General features: G+C 41.9%; 1 long non-coding RNA gene across 2 annotated transcripts; it reads right to left on the bottom strand.

The window, feature by feature from the left end:
• Nucleotides 1-4,135: 4,135 nt before the first annotated feature.
• LOC123504220 lies at nt 4,136-13,920 on the bottom strand. Of its 2 annotated transcripts, XR_006674758.1 has the most exons (5): nt 13,883-13,920; nt 11,035-11,149; nt 5,261-5,422; nt 4,490-4,617; nt 4,136-4,297 (listed from the first exon to the last, which is right to left on the bottom strand). It is a non-coding gene; the product is annotated as an uncharacterized LOC123504220 (long non-coding RNA). The 2 variants fall into 2 exon arrangements; XR_006674757.1 differs by lacking the exon at nt 13,883-13,920 and having other exon boundaries at nt 11,035-11,182.
• Nucleotides 13,921-18,408: the final 4,488 nt, after the last annotated feature.

Raw genomic sequence — 18,408 nt, 5'->3', positions numbered from 1 at the left:
TTGATGCATTTCATAATTCCTTTTTTTTTTAATACTTGTGAAACACCTAACTCGCACAAAGCCAAGCCTAACCTAACCCTATTAGCCCCACAAAATACACATGGTTAGACAGTATTTCACCATTATATAAAAAAAATTCTTTAATTGAATCCATAAATTATTCTGAATCAAAAGAAGCCCTGAAGATGCTCAGTTAGCCTAAACTCAGCTAACATGGCAGGGAAAAAATGCCTTAAAGCTGCAAAACTGCCTAGGAAGCTGGCAAAATAGCAAAACATGGCAAAAAATTACTGAAAAATCCCTCGAAAACTGCCCAAAACATCCAAAAAATTGCCCAATTACTGAAAAATCCCTGGAAAACTGCCCAAAATATCCAAAAAATTGCCCAAATTACTGAAAAATCCCTGGAAAACTGCCCAAAATATCCAAAAAATTGCCCAAAAAACTGTGTTAAGTCATAAATACTCCAGAGAGTCTCCGGAGAAAGAGCAGGTGTATATTTGGGTTAAAAATACAATGAAGAGTCTCCCTTCCTTTCCTTTTATTTCAACCATACACATTTTTTGCACCAGTTTAAAAACTCTACCAAAATTTTCAACTTAAAAAAACTTTTACAGCTTACTTAACAAAAAAATAAGATTTAACTTATTCAATCAGCACATTTTTACACAATTTTTTACAACTTATCAATCAACATGAAAAAGAAAACTTTTACAGCTTACTTAATCAACAAAAAATAAGATTTAACTTACTCAATCAGCACATTTTTACACAAGTCTGAAAACTTTACCAATATTTTCAACTTCAAAATTTGTACAATTTGACAATTTTCACAGAAAATCTTTACAATTTTCCAATGGAACAGCAACATTTGATAATTTTGACATTTTCAACTTAAAATAATTCATGCAATTTTCTATTTCAGACAAATATTTCAAGTATTACATTACTCTGGGAATATTTTCCACTTACAAAATTATTTCAAAAGTATTAGAGAAACAAAAATGAAGAAAAGTTGCAAGAGAGACCATGAGACCTATACATACATGACAGCAGTCCCTGTATGAACAAGTCTACCTCATTCCACCTATCATTGCCATTTGTCTAATATAAAAAGAAAAAAAAAAAAAAAATGAATATATGAACATAAGACTAGTATTTTGAGAGCATTTTCATTATACAAGTCTAGTTATAGTTAGTAACTACAAGTTCTAAAAGTATTTTGAGACCATTTTCATTGCAAAAGTCTTGGAGAAACTATCAACTCTGTAAAATGATTTTTTAAGCATTTCACAATGGCAATGCTCTCAAAAAAAATGTTCCTTGCAATACTACTATACTGTCACCATAAATATAAGAAAAACACAGACCATCATTCAGGGGCCACATTCTACACAGTTAGCCTCAGGTCTCACTGAATGCCTCACTGTCACTCCACTGTTGGTCTTTAGGCTCATTATTTGCCAACTTTATATATGTATAGAAAAAATAGCTACTTGACATAATTTTCTACAAATTTAATTATTATGACATTGTATTACTACTTTGGGAATAGTTAGACTGTGTATACAAACAAAAGACACATGGCAAACAGGAGAAGATTATGCCTGATAGCCCAACACATGACACATGCAGGCCACACGATTGCAAGGTTTGTTTGAGTTTGATCGTAACCCTCTCGGCAGTTATCTACAATGGTAAATCACTGCATCAAAGAAGGACATTATTTAGTCACCATTATGGATATTTCTCATTAATTAATAACAAAACTGTTGGGATCATGCTATGGTACATACAGCCAAGTTTTAAGACGACAGTTGGCGGCACTACAACAGGGTGAACCCTGTCTTGGAACTCATGATGAGTCACTAGGTTAGAGCCTGTCACAGAGGGACTTGTGTCTAAAATGCACCATTTTGTCTCACTACGATCACGTCATTAGCTATGAGTTTGAAGAATATGGCCCATGAAATCTTACATGGAACAGTAACAGCAGAACTTACTAGAGTGTTGAGAAACATACTTTTTAATCAGTCAAAATAGTCTCACTCAAAAATGTATATAAACGTAATTACACACAAAATTTTTTCCCTAAACGGAAGATTGATATCAAGGAATGACTGGCACACTTGCCCACAAAGCTGCACACACACACACACACACACACACACACACACACACACACACACACACACACAAGATTACTATGGAAATTAGAGGAGAAGGGTGGCTTAAAAGGAAGCACATTGAGATGGATAGAAAATTATTTGAGGGGGAGAGAAATAAGGACAGTAGTTAAAGATATGAAGTCCAAATGGAGAGCAGTAGAAAGCGGAGTGCCACAGGGGTCAGTATTGGCACCAATACTTTTCCTCATTTATATTAACAACATGCCAGAAGGAGTGAACAGCTACATAAATCTGTTTGCAGATGATACGAAACTGTGCAGAGTTATAAAACAAAAAGAGGATTGTGAAATACTGCAAGAAGACCTAAATAAGATCTGGGAATGGAGTAAAAGTGGAAATGGAATTCAATGTGAACAAAAGCCATGTCATGGAAATGGGAAAGAGTGAAAGACGACCTGTGGGAATCTATAAGATGGGAGATAGAGTAGAACTGGAGAAAGTTAAAAAGAAAAAGGACTTAGGAGTGACGATGGAAGAAAACAATCAACCAGTAAGCCATATTGATAGAATTTTTAGAGAAACATAATTTGCTAAGGAATATTGGAGTAGCATTTCACTACATGGACAAAGAAATGATGAAGAAATTGATAAGTACTATAATATGACCCAGATTGGAATATGCAGGAGTAGTGTGGACCCCTCATAAAAAGAAACACATAAGAAAATTGGAGAGGCTACAAAAAATAGCTACAAGAATGGTTCCAGAATTTGAAGGGATGACATATGAGGAGAGACTAAAGGCTATGGATCTACCAACCCTGGAACAAAGAAGGGAGAGGGGAGACCTGATACAAGTTTATAAATTGATCAACGGAATGGACCAAGTGGATAATGAGAAACTGATCCTGAGAGAAGAATATGACATCCGAAGCACAAGATCGCATAGTAAAAAGCTGAGAAAAAGATGTCTGAGAGATATAAAAAAATATAGTTTCCCACAGAGATGTATTGAGACGTGGAACAGTTTAAATGAAGAAGTAGTGTCTGCAACGAGTGTGCATACTTTTAAAGTAAGATTGGATAAGTGTAGATATGGAGACGGGGCCACACGAGCATAAAGCCCAGGCCCTGTAAAACTACAACTATGTAAATACAACTAAGTAAATACACACACACACACACACACACACACACACACACACACACACACACACACACATTGCAGTGTTGACTGAAATTCCATCTCCAGGAAGTGCAATGGACAATGGTTCATGTCTGTACAATCTGGACTGTAAAGACTGACACAACTAGATCATGCTAACAAACAAAGACCTTTAAACAAATCTTCATAATGCAAGACCTCTTATAAGTCACTTTTTATACATTACAAATTTCATGACTTGTTACTCCTTGCAGCTAAATACATGCTTACATGTAATGAAATGATTTGATGTACAACAGTCAACACAATGTTAAGTCATGAAATCTATTAATGTGAATGATGACATAATCTTTCAGATAAAACTGTGTTCACTACCTTCCACACCACACACACACACACACACACACACACACACACACACAACACACGCCCGGTAGCTCAGTGGTTAGAGCGCTGGCTTCACAAGACAGAGGACCGGGGTTCGATTTCCCGGCCAGGTGGAAACATTTGAGTGTGTCTCCTTTCACGTGTAGCCCCTGTTCACCTAGCAGTGAGTAGGTACGGGATGTAAATCTTGGAGTTGTGACCTTGTTGTCCTGGTGTGTGGTGTGTGCCTGGTCTCAAGCCTATCCAAAGATCGGAAATAATGAGCTCTGAGCTCGTTCCGTAGGGTAATGTCTGGCTGTCTCGTCAGAGACTGCAACAGATCAAACAGTGAAACACACACATACACACACACACAATGAGCCAATGATGCTGTGAATGTTGAAGCATCCTCCATCCTTGCCACTCTCTGTATTTTAATCTATTAATGTGAATGATGACATAATCTTTCAGATAAAACTGTGTTCACTACCTTCCACACACACACACACACACACACACACACACACACACATGAACCAATGATGCTGTGAATGTTGAAGCATCCTCCACCTTGCCACTCTCTGTATTGCACTCTACACACAAATTCATGAAAGTAGTGTGCTGCTGGACCTCCAAAAGCCTGCAACAAAAAGAAAGGAGTCATTTAGCAATCATTTACCTTCATGTCATGTTATCAATCTGAAATTGTCAAAACTGCTCACTTGTAATCACATTTGTAGTACAGGAAGGTATATCAAAAACCCAGCCAAGCAAAGCCACACTGTTTGCTACATTGTCAAAATAACTACTATGTACAACTTGTTTCCCTTACTTGGAGTGCAGCAGCGTGTGTACCACTCCCTTCTTGGAACTTGGAGCACCTTCATGTGTTCCATAAAGTGCTGGGCAAGGATACAGAGAGGCGCTTCCCTCAAAGCCACGTCATTGGTGCAACACATCCTGTCGGGGAAAAGCAAACCTTTACTGCACTCACCAACACCCAGGAAACATGTGCAACTCAGCCACTCATCCCTCCTTATACATACAAACACCACCACTCACAAACTGTACTCACCATTGCCCAACAAATAAATACATGTCAGCCACTCATCTCTCCTTCCTCCTCAGACAGAGATGCCTCAACAAAGAAGTCAACAACATACAGATTGATCACATTCATCTTTGACAGACACAAAATTCAGAGAAAACTGACAATCTGTACATCTTACAATTCAATCACTTTATTTTTTCTTCATTACAAAATTTCATGAACTGTTTCACTGCACACACACACACACACACGCGTAGTGTAGTGGTTAGCATGCTCGACTCACAATCGAGAGGGCCGGGTTCGAATCCCGGCGCGGCGAGGCAAATGGGCAAGCCTCTTAATGTGTACCCTCTGTTCACCTAGCAGTAAATAGGTACGGGATGTAACACGAGGGGTTGTGGCCTTGCTTTCCCGGTGTGTGGAGTGTGTTGTGGTCTTAGTCCTACCCGAAGATCGGTCTATGAGCTCTGAGCTCGCTCCGTAATCGGGAAGACTGGCTGGGTGACCAGCAGGCGACCGAGGTGAATTACACACACACACACATGGCCTTACTTGCATGAAATGTGGTGCACTGCCTCCCTTGGTGGAAATAAGGAAGAGTGGAGTGGTGTGGATACTATCAGGCTGGCTGCGAAGACCACCCAGCCTGCCTAGCTGTCCTCAATCCTTGCTCACATGCTCCACCACGAAGTTCATGACTGAAACCTGATGTCTCTGAGAGAGAGAGAGAGAGAGAGAGAGAGAGAGAGAGAGAGAGAGAGAGAGAGAGAGAGAGAGAGAGAGAGAGAGAGAGAGAGAATATTATGGAAAGAATTCTCACAGCTTATATTTTACCTTGAACCTTCTACTTTTGGTCATCTATGTAATGTTTTGGTGTCAAATGGTAATAAAAGGAGAATATAATAAAAACAAATCTAGGAAAAAACAGCTGAAATTTAGAGGCAGTGGTAGCGAGAATAGGTATGGTTATGATTGGTACCTTGTGTGACTTCTCTTTTATTGTACCATTAGTTTGTTGACAATTTCATTATGGGAAGTTAGGTTTGGTTAGGATAGGGGAGACTGGGCTAAGTTGAGCCACTTCTTATATTCAAGATTACTACATCACAGCAATTATAGTTTTGCTGGTTATTAATATATGTGCATATATTTCAGGATGTTTTGCATCCCTACAAACAATCTGTTAGAAAAAACTAACTTGAATACAAAACAACCAAAAACAATAAATAAAATGAAGCAGCCTTTGTTAACAAAAACTTGAACAGGTGGCTCAACTTACCCCACAGCTGCCATATTGACTTTATTAGCCCCCACAGCTAAAATTGTGTACATGTATGCTAGGTTAGCTAGCTTGTTTTGTTGCTTACAGACACCAACATTGATGTATAAAATCAAAATCAAAATATCTAGTTTAAATTATCTAAACACAATCCTCATGAAACTTACTACTACAATAAATTCACTTCCTTGAGTTAAAAATGTTCTTTTAGACATGAATGTCTAACCACTTTACCCATGTGGTTCTCACCTTCACAGACTCCAGGAAATGATGCCTTCCTAATAAATTTTTAGTCACATGCTACTCTTTTTTAATGGTTTCCCAGCAACAAGGGGTGGATCAACTTACTCCTATGCTCAACTTACCCCATGCTCTGCTACAAGATATTAGGCTGGCTTATATTCTGGGGGAGATGAGTGATAGTTTATCATTCATGGCTGATCTGTCCTTTACTTGTAATCTAAACTGGAAGCTTCACATCTCATCTCTTGCTAAAACAGCTTCTATGAAGTTAAGCGTTCTGAGGCGTGTTCACCAGTTTTTCTTACACTCCCGACTGCTAACTCTGTACAAGGCTCCTATTTGTCTTATCCGCCCATGTATGGAGTATCCTTCACATGTGTGGGGTGGTTCATCTCACACAACTTTATTAGATAGGGTTGAATCAAAAGGTTTTCGTCTTATCAACTCCTCTTCTCTGACTGATTGTCTTTAGCCTCTTTCTCACTGCTGGAATGTTGCATCTTTTGGTATCTTGTGGTAAATATTGACAAAAGGTTCTTTGCCAAATATGGCCATTTGTCTCCGTAGACCTCCTGAACAAATGCAAAATTTGGTCTATTTTGATTCCCCTGACCAACTCAACCAAGACAACTTAATTCAAATTACATCAACCCTAAAATTAAACTAACCTAAGCTAAGCTTTGAATGTAAGAGGATGGGGCATTGGTAAATTTCAGGATGTATGCAAAGAGTTGAATGAATGGATGCGGTGCAGATAGAGGGTAATGAGTTTGTGATGTTAGGAAAATGATGCAAGAAACAGGAGAAGCTAGGAGGAGGTGTAGCCTTGCTCCACAGGAAGGTGAGGAATCTGAGAGTGGAAGAGCTGGACGTAGTAGACAGTGCTGAGAGTGAGGACGTGTTAGCTGTTCGAGTGGAGGGTAGGAATGAGAGTGGCAGAGCTGAGAGGATAGTTGTAGTGGTAGTGTATATGACAGTGGAAGGCGATAGAGCAGTTAGGAGAATAGTAGAAAACACAGTGTTTTGAAAAAGATTGCAAGAGATTATGCTGGAGAGAGAGTGATTGTTATGGGAGACATGAATGCTCACGTAGGTATGTTAGGTGAACAAATGAATAGAAATGGTGAGATGCTGGATGAGTTTGTGAATGAGATGAACTTGGAGAGTCTGAATGAGACTCTGGCTGAAGGACGAGTGACTTGGTGTGCGAGGAACCAGGAGTCTGCGATTGACTACATGCTAGTGAATGGGAGAATGCGTGAAATTGTTGACCGTATGTGGATAGATGAAGATGGGATGATTGACATAGTCTCAGACCATAACATGCTGGTGCTAGAATGTAAGTTGTATGGAAGAGACAGAACAAATGACAAGGTCAAGAGGAAAATGCTGGTGCTAGAATGTAAGTTGAATGGAAGAGACAGAACAAATCCCAAGGTCAAGAGTGAAAAAGTGGAGGTTGAGGGATGCAGGATGGGAAAATTTCCAGGTGGACTTGAACGAGAGAAGATGGGAGGATGAGAGCCTGAATGGTGTGGATGAACTGAATGACAGGTTTGTAGAGAATGTGAAGAATGCAGCAGCCAGTCAGATAGGGTATGTAAGAACAAGTGCTAGAAAGCATAGAAGTAGGCCGTGGTGGAATGATGAGATTAGAGATGCTAGGAAGGAAAGGAAGAGACTGAATAGGGTGTGCAGACAGTTAAGAAAGAGGAGACATGAGAGTGAGGAGGCTGAAAGTGAGTACCTGAATGCATGGACAGCGTACGTGAGTCAGCAGCGAGTGATGAAGCGAAAGATAATGAATGCTAAAGTTAAATGTGAGAAAAGTGTGATTCAGTTCCTTAGAGAGAAAGGTGTGGAAGGCGGTCGTGAGTGGTACAGATTCCTGAGGGGTGAGGGGATGCCTGGCAGTGAGAATGTGGAGAGTCTGAAGGTGAATAGGGCAGTGGTGACTGATAAGGAAGAAATGAGAAGGGCAATAAAAGAGTTTTGGGAAGAGATTGGAGGTGTAGGTGAGGTCTTTGATGTGGGTGAAGGACGTGTGACACAGGAGAGAAAGGATGCAGACGAGTTGAATGAAAGGATCAGCAGGGAGGAGGAGGAGAAATGTGTGAAGAAGCAGAAGAATGGGAAGGCAGCAGGGCCAGATGTGATACCTTATGAATTGTACAAAAATGGAGGAGAGGTTGTGATTGATAGGATGAGACTGAGTTGGTTAACCAGGTTTGGGAGGAGAGAGTGCCGAGAATGTGGAATGAATGCAGGGTGACTTTGCTGCATAAGGGAGGGTACAAGAGTAAGAATAAGTTGAAAAACTACAGGCCAATTGCGTTAGTTAACACAGTAAAAAAGTGTTCAGTGCGGTTTTGAATGAGAGATTGTGTAAATGGATTGAGAGAGTTGGAGTGTTAGGTGAAGAGCAGAATAGGTTCCGTGTGGACAGAAGAGGTGAAGACAATATGTTTGTGGTGAATGAATTGATTGAGAGAAAGAAGAAAGATGGTAGCAAATTATATTTAGGTTTTCTAGACATAGAGAAAGCATATGATAGGGTGAACAGAGAAATGCTAGGTAGAGTGCTAGAAAAGATTGGGCTAAGTACAAAGATAGTTAACATAGTGCGAAGTATGTATGTGGATACAAGAGCTAAGTATAAACTAGGAGATGTAGAGACAGACTGGGTGAAGAGTGAAAGAGGAGTTAGGCAGGGTTGCATATTATCACCAACACTCTTTAGCTTATATACAGAGGAACTGGCTGCTAGACTGAAGAGAATGAATGCAGGTGTAAATGTGGGTAATGATAAGATATGTGTGCTCTTGTATGCAGATGATGATGTTGTTATGAGTGAGTCGGCAGAAGAGCTTCAGAGTTTGTTTGATGTTGTAGATGGGTATGGAAGAGACTATGGAGTGAGGTTTAGCAGTGAAAAGAGCAAGGTAATGGTTGTGAATGGGTCAGAGGATGAGAGGAACTCAGTGTGGAGACTAGGTAAGAATGAGATGCAACAGACAGATGAATACAAGTACCTGGGGATGTGGATGAGTCCGGTTGGCTGCGTGAAGACAAAGAATGAGAAGATAAGCATGATGAGTCAGTGGGTAGGTCGGCTAGGAAGTGCAGCAAGGATGAGGGCGAGTAAATATGACGTGCTGCGAGAAGTTTGGAAGAGCGTGGCTGTTCCGAGCATCATGTATGGTATGGATGCGATTGCATGGAATGAGAGTGAACTAGAAAAGCTAGAAATAGGGCAGAATAGAGTTGCAAGAATGGCACTTAATGCACCTAGATATGCAGCAGTAGAGGCTCTTAGGGGAGACATGGGTTGGAGCACTTTTAGAGAAAGGTATATAAAAGCGACCCTACGGTATAAGGCTAGGTTAGAGCGAATGAATGATGCTAGAATAGTGAGAAAAGTGTTTCTGTGGAATGTCAGGAGTAGCAAGTGGGGGAAAAAGTGTGTCAGGATGGTGGTGAAGGGTGGTCTAATAGATAGTTGGGCTTTTCAGCAGGTAGAAGGAAGGCACTTAAAGAATGACTGGACTATGATTGTTAGAAATGAAGAGGGTAGAGAATGGGTTATAAGGAAGTGGAGGAGTGAGATAGACAGAGTAGTGAAAGGTGTGGGACTGAGTGACTGGAGGAATAGGATTGAGCAAAGAGTACCTTGGTATGGTATAGAGAGAAAGAGGCCCCAATGTATGAAAAGTGGTATGATGGAAGCCTGGGTGGGGATCTTCTCTTCCGAGCTAGGGCACAGTGCACGGATGTGAATGCAAGGAATTATAGATGGTCTGAGTCCCGCAGCAAAGTGTGCCTGATGTGTGACATGGGAGAGGATGAGACGGTGGAGCATGCGGTGCTGGAGTGTGTGAAGTATGCCAGAGACAGGTATGAGATGATGCAAGTGGTACTGAGGGAGCTGGGGCATGACAGAGTGGAGATGACAGGAAGGGAATGGATGGTGGTACTGCTGGGACTCTGTGGGGAGACGAGTGGAAGGATGATGTGAAAGAGTTCCTGGAGAGAATGTGGTGTGCTAGATGCAGGAACTAGTGGTGTGAAAGATGATGATTGTCCTCTTTGTTGTTTGTGTTTTTTCGTATTTTCCTTACAGGCGGTGCTGATACAAAGGCCTGACGCAGAAGAAATTCTTGCGTCACCTGTAGCATCAAGATCAAGATTAAACTAACCTAACCTAAATTCAATATTATAACTTTTTGTCACGATGTACTCACTTCCAAAAGCACCAATAGGAGTCAGTAACAGCACACCGTGCGGAAAAAAAAAAAAACTTGCTAACGAGTCTACCTACTAGGCGTGAAGTAGAGTGAGTGTACTGTACATACTAGGTAGTTTGTGTACCACCACAACATGTAGTGTGTCATGCGCTGCTGACAAGGACAGATATTAAGCATTTAGACACTTGACCTCATTTAGGAAGAAGGTTTCAAGACATTTATTCTTTCTTTTTTGGGGCTGGCGGGAGGTGGCAAGAGGGAGGGAGGAGGCTAACTCTAAGACCTGTAAGGGGAATGGCCTAACTCTCTTGGACCTGTTAAAGGACTGTATGGCAAATAAGTGGACCTTTTTATTCATCTTATGTTGCCCTTGGTCAGCTTTGCCTTCACATAAAGGGTTCAGTTCCGTGTACAAAAACAGGCTAACCAAAGTAATGAGATGTAAAAATACAAACACAATCAGCGGCAACCCAACCTTTATTTTTCCTAAGTTCCTGTATTGTATCCGTCATGAAACCTGTTACTTGTGGAGCCTGATAATTAATTAGTCTCTCATTTACCTGCGTGGCGAGTCAGGAGGCTGCATGATAGCTGAGACGGCGAGAAAGGCATGGAAACACAGGTCATCTCTACGGGGGCTGGCTCAATGGTAGTGATGGGCGAACCGAGTACTTTCTGCAAACCAAGTATTTCGGTATTGATTACACTGTGAAACCGAGTAAACCGAGTACGAAATGATTACTTTTCACTAACCTAACTTAACGTAAGGGAGAGAATAGTGTAAGAAAACTAATTTCTTGGTGTAGTTAGACTAAGATTTTTAACTTCTTCAGTACAAGGTAGGCCGTATATCATGAGACCATGTTTCACTTGACTTTCAATGTTATTATAATATGAGAATGTGAATTATGTACATGCACTTATAGTTGACATTAGCAGATAATTTCTCTCTTGATATAACTAAAATAGAGAAAAATAATAGTATAATGGATATAGAATGCCAGAAGCTTATCATAGCGGGGCTCAGCGTCACGGGTCTCCACCCTCCCTGCCTCTACCTCCTTACTCCTCCTCTCTTCTTCCTATAACTCCTTACCCCTCCTCCATCCACTTCCCTCTCATTCCTTTCTCTCCTTCCCTCTCCTCTCTCTCTCTCTCTTTCACTTCCCTCTTCCCTCCATCTCCCTTTCCTAAAGGTCATGTCACATTACTTGACCCTGTTTTATTCCATTTCGACCAATAGAGTTGCCTCCTTTTCGCTCCTTTACTTTCCTTCCAACCTCCCCATTGATGAGAGAGAGAGAGAGAGAGAGAATCATGTCCGTCACCCCCACCCTCCATCTCTCTCTCTCTCTCTCTCTCTCTGTGTGTGTGTTTTTTTTTTTTTATTGTGGGTAACGTCTCTACCCGTCTTTATTTATTAGGCATCACAAGCTTCCCCTTGCTCAATAAGCGCTAAGAATAGGACACATATCGCTATACGCTATTACTTGCAGTTTGTGTTGACAGACTAGGATAATAAAGAGGGACGCCAGAGATGAAACGTAAACAGAACGGTGAAATAACGACACACACACACACACACACACACACACACACAGTCTGAGTCCTCTCCGAAGATCTGTCTATGTGCTCTGAGCTTGTTCCGTAATGGGGAAGACTGGCTGGGTGACTACCGGGCGACCATAGTGAATCACACACACACACACACACACACACACACACACACGCTAAGTACCATGAAAGAAAATGACACACACACACACACACAGCCACTTTCCCCTCCAACACCCTCCAGCTGGGAGCTGGATGTCAGTGGTTCCAGCTGGTGGGCTCCTTCATAACGAAAGATAAGGCAACACACACACATACACACACACACACACACACACACACACACACAGTCTTAGTCCTATCCGAAGATCGCTCTATGAGCTCTGAGCTTGCTCCGTAATGGGGAAGGCTGGCTGGGTGACTACCGGGCGACCATAGTGAATTACACACACACACACACACACACACACACGCTAAGTACCATGAAAGAAAATGACACACACACACACACACACACACACACACAGCCACCTTTCCCTCCAACACCCTCCAGCTGGGAGCTGGGTGTCAGTGGTTCCAGCTGGTGGGCTCCCTCATAACGAAACATAAGGCAACACACACACACACACACACACACACACACACACACACACACACACACACACACACACACACACAGTCACCCACCCACCCACACACACACACACACACACCAACCCACACCCTCAGGCCTGGAGCCAGGTATCGGCCTGGGTCCAGCCGGGGGTAGGGGGTCGGCCCTCCCTTGATGACGTCACAAATATATTCGTTACGCAAATCATTTTGAAAATGAGGATTCCCAAAAAGGCAGCTGGACACGAATGTTATAAAAATTCTGACTCGCTATCAATCGAAACTAACTTCTAAAATACAAAAACATTGCCGAGAAAAGGAATAATAAAAATAGCTCAAAAATATACTAAATAAAGTATTAGAACTTCGACTTGCTTAAACACAATTTCAAAGCCCACCAAATTCATTCAACTGAATCGATAACGTTTTTCAAAAATTATGACTATCATTTCGATATATCAAAACCTGGCAACTCGCCCTATTAGAAAAAATAATATTTAAAAAATGACGTTGTTTACAATATTAACAGGACTACATATCATTCTTAAAGTCCACATCTTTAACTTTTCAGGAGCCTTGCACACTTTTCTCATGATAAACCATCTTTTGAAAACACAAACACTTCGCTACAACCTCAAATGAAAAATCACAGATAGCGGAGGTAAAAATTTTGGCGTATTTTGGCCCTCCCATTCAAGTCATAAACAACCTCTACATCACCGTACTTCACTCAACTCAAGCATGGTAGACACGTAAAACACTGCGAACTATCATTAGAAACCCATAAAAGGCACTTGTGACTCGAAATAAATGAACTGAGACAAATATAAATAATAGTGGAAGTCGAGCATCTGGGACCGGCATTTTGGGCGGGAGCTGGTGATGACGTCACAGCCTGGGGCTCGTGACGTCATGGGTAGGCCCGCTTCTCGCTGAGCCTCCATAGCACACAAATCAGGTAATTGCTGATATATCTCAACAACTGACATGAAAGATTAGGCCTATGGGTCCACTTTATGACCTGTCTGGCCTGTAATGAGTGAGAGATGAGGCAGATGATGGCTGAGGGAGAGGCGGCGGGGCAGGGGATCGGTTTGTTTACGTTTTCAAGATTTGAATTATTTGGTTTTTATAGGTATGTGCTGGTGTTAGTTCACTGATATGTTGTCCTGGAAGTTACCAACGTTAGGTTATGACATGGCACCACCGTGAAATGATGAGTTACACCAATATATTACTTACGTTAGTCAAAGACTGCTCGGCGGCGGCTGTCCGTGTCACTAGCAGGCACCCAAATTCCACTGTCCACTTTGTGTCCTCAACCATGTTTAAATAGTTAACCTTTGATTACTGAGAGGCTACACACACTATATTCTCTTCGCTACTATAGATATCACTATTATCGGTATCTTCATCTCCACCACTCACTGTCCCTCACGGCCAGCGCCTTGTCCTGCCAAGTGCAGAGCGGCTCACGGACTGGTGGGCAAGTTCCAATACCAGTACCGGTAATACTGGTACCAGCCTTAAGGGTACTGTACCGATAAAATTTTCCGTACCGGTAAATGGCCGAAACGGTACTGAGCACGTATACAGCGTGGAGGTGGCTTAAGGCGAGCGGTGATGGGTAAGACTGAGTCATTCTCACTCTCATTACCTCTCCACACTGGTACCGACTGGCTGCCCTGGCACGTCGGCGCGGTCTCGGTCGCTCGGCAAGACGCGGCTGTACTGGTACGACTGAATGTGCCGGCATCATTTCCGGTACCGCTTGATGCTTGTACCGTCTAGCGTCTGCGCCGGGACTCTGCTGCTTCCTACCGCTAAGAATGAATAATGTGTCGGCACCACACGGTGGATCGGTGGCCGGGACGGGTGGCGGTCTGGCGGACAGGCGTCTGGTGGTGCAGTAACACTGCAGTTGGCCGGCATTTTACCATTGCATTTCTACTTCTGACGCAGCAGTCCTTCCCCAAATTTTTCCAAGGCTTCCTGGTGTCTTGTGGCCAGCCTCGGCAGACTCAGGCAGGTCAGGGCGTCCTCGTAGGACCTGTAGGCAGGCCCAAGGATGACCCTGACGTGTGTGTGTGTGTGTGTGTGTGTGTGTGTATATATATATATATATATATATATATATATATATATATATATATATATATATATATATATATATATATATATATATATATATGTGTGTGTGTGTGTGTGTGTGTGTGTGTGGGGCGAGTGTTAACGAGTTGTGAGGCCACACGCACTGGAATCGATGGGAAAACAGAACGACCCTTGTGTGTGGATGTTGTGCACCGTGCCCGCCCAGAATTCCTACAGTGGTAAGAGTAAAAAGGAATGTTCTAGTGAAGATGAGTAGAGATTTTTTTTTTTCTTTACGGTAAGGCCTATAGCACCTGTAGGCACACTTGAAGAGTGTATGGGAAGCGCTGTTGAGCTTCCGCCCATTAGTGGCACAGGCAATTTTATTTATAGTGGTACCCGTATTTAGGGCCCAGCCATGAGTCACAGATACAGTAGCTATGTATGCTTTTAGTAGGTATACTATGGGGTCCTGCCAACTTTTCAAGCATCGTTCCATTACACTGCTGTTTTAAATAAATAGGAGCAGTATCAGTTACCCTTCTCCAGCTCTATGACCTTAACCTTTTCATTTCCATTCTGTTTTATTCTTTTCCAGTAACACTCGTGTATAAAGAGATAATTTGCATGTACACGTACGTACAAAAAAAAAAAAAAAAAAAAATGAAGGGATTATTTTTGCCTGTTCTATACTACAGAACAATGCAAGATGACGTAGCACACAAAAGGTGGTTAATTAAGTATGTAAATACTTGTTTGAGGAATAATTAGGTGTGTCTATTAATCAACACTGGTGGCAGGGCGCAGGTGGCAGGTGGCGGGTGGCATTCCTCCTCATTGAAAGAAGCTGTTCAAACTATCATTTCCTTATTTCAGTATAATGGTAATTGGCAATATTATTTACGCGTCATGCCTGTAGACCTACGTGTTTCATAATTAGCACAGGAAGATTTGGATACTTTTGTTTGGTTGGTTAAAGGATTATGTGTCTTGACATTTCAGTAATGTGACAACTGGAAATATTATGTACCGTAGCTACGTGCCATGTCCTAACAATGACGATGATAGTAATAATGATAATAATACTAGTAACAATGATAATAATGTTAATAATGATAATAATGACGATGATGATAATAACAGTAACTACAACAATACTGATAATGATAATGAAATAATAATAATAGTAATGATAATATATATATATATATATATATATATATATATATATATATATATATATATATATATATATATATATATATATATATATATATGTGTGTGTGTGTGTGTGTGTGTGTGTGTGTGTGTGTGTGTGTGTGTAGTTAGATAGATACATAGATAGATGAATAGATAGATAGACAGATAGATAAATGGATAGACATAAAGCTATGTAAAGGAGTGTCACGTGAGTGAGAAGGTTTGAAACCTACGTGGGCTTAGACTAAAGGTAACAATGTTTATATAGAACGATGCTCACTGAGAGTGGTTAGTAGTTGTTGTCTTTAATGCAAACAAGGGAGGGAGGAGGAGGGGGGAGGAGGAGGAGAAGGTGAAGCACAAAGCAGTGAGGCAGAAGGGAACGATTTGTTCTTTAGGCCTTGTGCAGGTAAGACGTGTGTGCGCCAATAAGTGTGTCTGCTCGCTGCCACAACACCTTCAAGAGTTTGATTGATTAACTTGTAAGGTTTTGTGTGTTGGTCAGGTGTTATCCCTCTCGTGTTTGTTGTAGATCTGAAAGGTATGTTAAACGGTGTGCAGTAGTGCTAATGTTGGAGTGTGTCATTTAGACACTTGACCTCATTTAGGAAGAAGGTTTCAAGACATTTATTCTTTCTATTTTGGGGCTGGCGGGAGGTGGCAAGAGGGAGGGAGGTGGGTAACTCTAAGACCTGTAAGGGGAATGGCCTAACTCTCTTGGACCTGTTAAAGGACTGTATGGCAAATAAGTGGACCTTTTTATTCATCTTATGTTGCCCTTGGTCAGCTTTGCCTTCACATATAGGGTTCAGTTCCGTGTACAAAAACAGGCTAACCAAAGTAATGAGATGTAAAAATACAAACACAATCAGCGGCAACCCAACCTTCCTAAGTTCCTGTATTGTATCCGTCATGAAACCTGTTACTTGTGGAGCCTGATAATTAATTAGTCTCTCATTTACCTGCGTGGCGAGTCAGGAGGCTGCATGATAGCTGAGACGGCGAGAAAGGCATGGAAACACAGGTCATCTCTACGGGGGCTGGCTCAATGGTAGTGATGGGCGAACCGAGTACTTTCTGCAAACCAAGTATTTCGGTATTGATTACACTGTGAAACCGAGTAAACCGAGTACGAAATGATTACTTTTCACTAACCTAACTTAACGTAAGGGAGAGAATAGTGTAAGAAAACTAATCTCTTGGTGTAGTTAGACTGAGATTTTTAACTTCTTCAGTACAAGGTAGGCCGTATATCATGAGACCATGTTTCACTTGACTTTCAATGTTATTATAATATGAGAATGTGAATTATGTACATGCACTTATAGTTGACATTAGCAGATAATTTCTCTCTTGATATAACTAAAATAGAGAAAAATAATAGTATAATGGATATAGAATGCCAGAAGCTTATCATAGCGGGGCTCAGCGTCATGGGTCTCCACCCTCCCTGCCTCTACTTCCTTACTCCTCCTCCTCTCTTTTTCCTATAACTCCTTACCCCTCCTCCATCCACTTGCCTCTCATTCCTCTCTCTCTCTCTCTCTCTCTCTCTCTTTCTCTCTCTCTCTCTCTCTCTCTCTCTCTCTCTCTCTTTCCTAAAGGTCATGTCACATTACTTGACCCTGTTTTATTCCACTTCGACCAATAGAGTTGCCTCCTTTTCGCTCCTTCACTTTCCTTCCAATCTCCCCATTGATGAGAGAGAGAGAGAGAGAGAGATATCATGTCCGTCACCCCAACCCTCCATCTCTCTCTCTCTCTCTCTCTCTCTCTCTCCCTCTCGTGTGTGTTTTTTTTTTTTTTTTATTGTGGGTAACGTTTCTACCCGTCTTTATTTATTAGGCATCACAAGGTGTGAATGCAGCTGCCCCCGCCTTGCCGCAGCCTGCTGTGACGTAGTACAACCATTGTGTGTGTCAGGGAGACGGCTAACTGATATGATGCTAACGAAACGCTGCCAACGGAAACTGCGAAACTGGCTAACTTCTATATAGTGGTGGGAGAGTTCTGGTACCGGTACCGGTAATACCTGTCCCAGTTTTAACGGTACTGTACCGATAATATTTTCTGTACCCGTAAATAGCCGAAACGGTACTGAGCAAATTGTATACAGCCTGGAGGTGGCTCAAGGCGAGCGGTGATGGGTAAGAGTGAGTCATTCTCACTCTCGGTACCGCTCCACACTGGTACCGACTGGCTGCCCCGGCGCGTCGGCGTGGTCTCGATAGCTCGGCGACACACGTCTGTACTGGTACGACTGAATGTTCCGGCATCATTTCCGGTACCGCTTGACGCTTGTACCGTCTAGCGTCTGTGCCGGGACTCTGCTGCTTCCTACCGCTAAGAATGAATAATGTGTCGGCACCACACGGCGGATCGGTGGCCGGGACGGGTGGCTGTCTGGCGGACTGGCGTCTGGCGGTGCAGTAAAACTGCAGTTGGCCGGCATTTTACCATTGCATTTCTACTTCTAC

Source organism: Portunus trituberculatus, chromosome 15, assembly GCF_017591435.1.
Source record: "Portunus trituberculatus isolate SZX2019 chromosome 15, ASM1759143v1, whole genome shotgun sequence".
Classification (NCBI taxonomy): Eukaryota; Metazoa; Arthropoda; class Malacostraca; order Decapoda; family Portunidae; genus Portunus; species Portunus trituberculatus.
The sequence above is the reverse complement of the archived record's forward strand: the minus strand, read 5'-3'. Positions and strand labels throughout refer to the sequence as shown.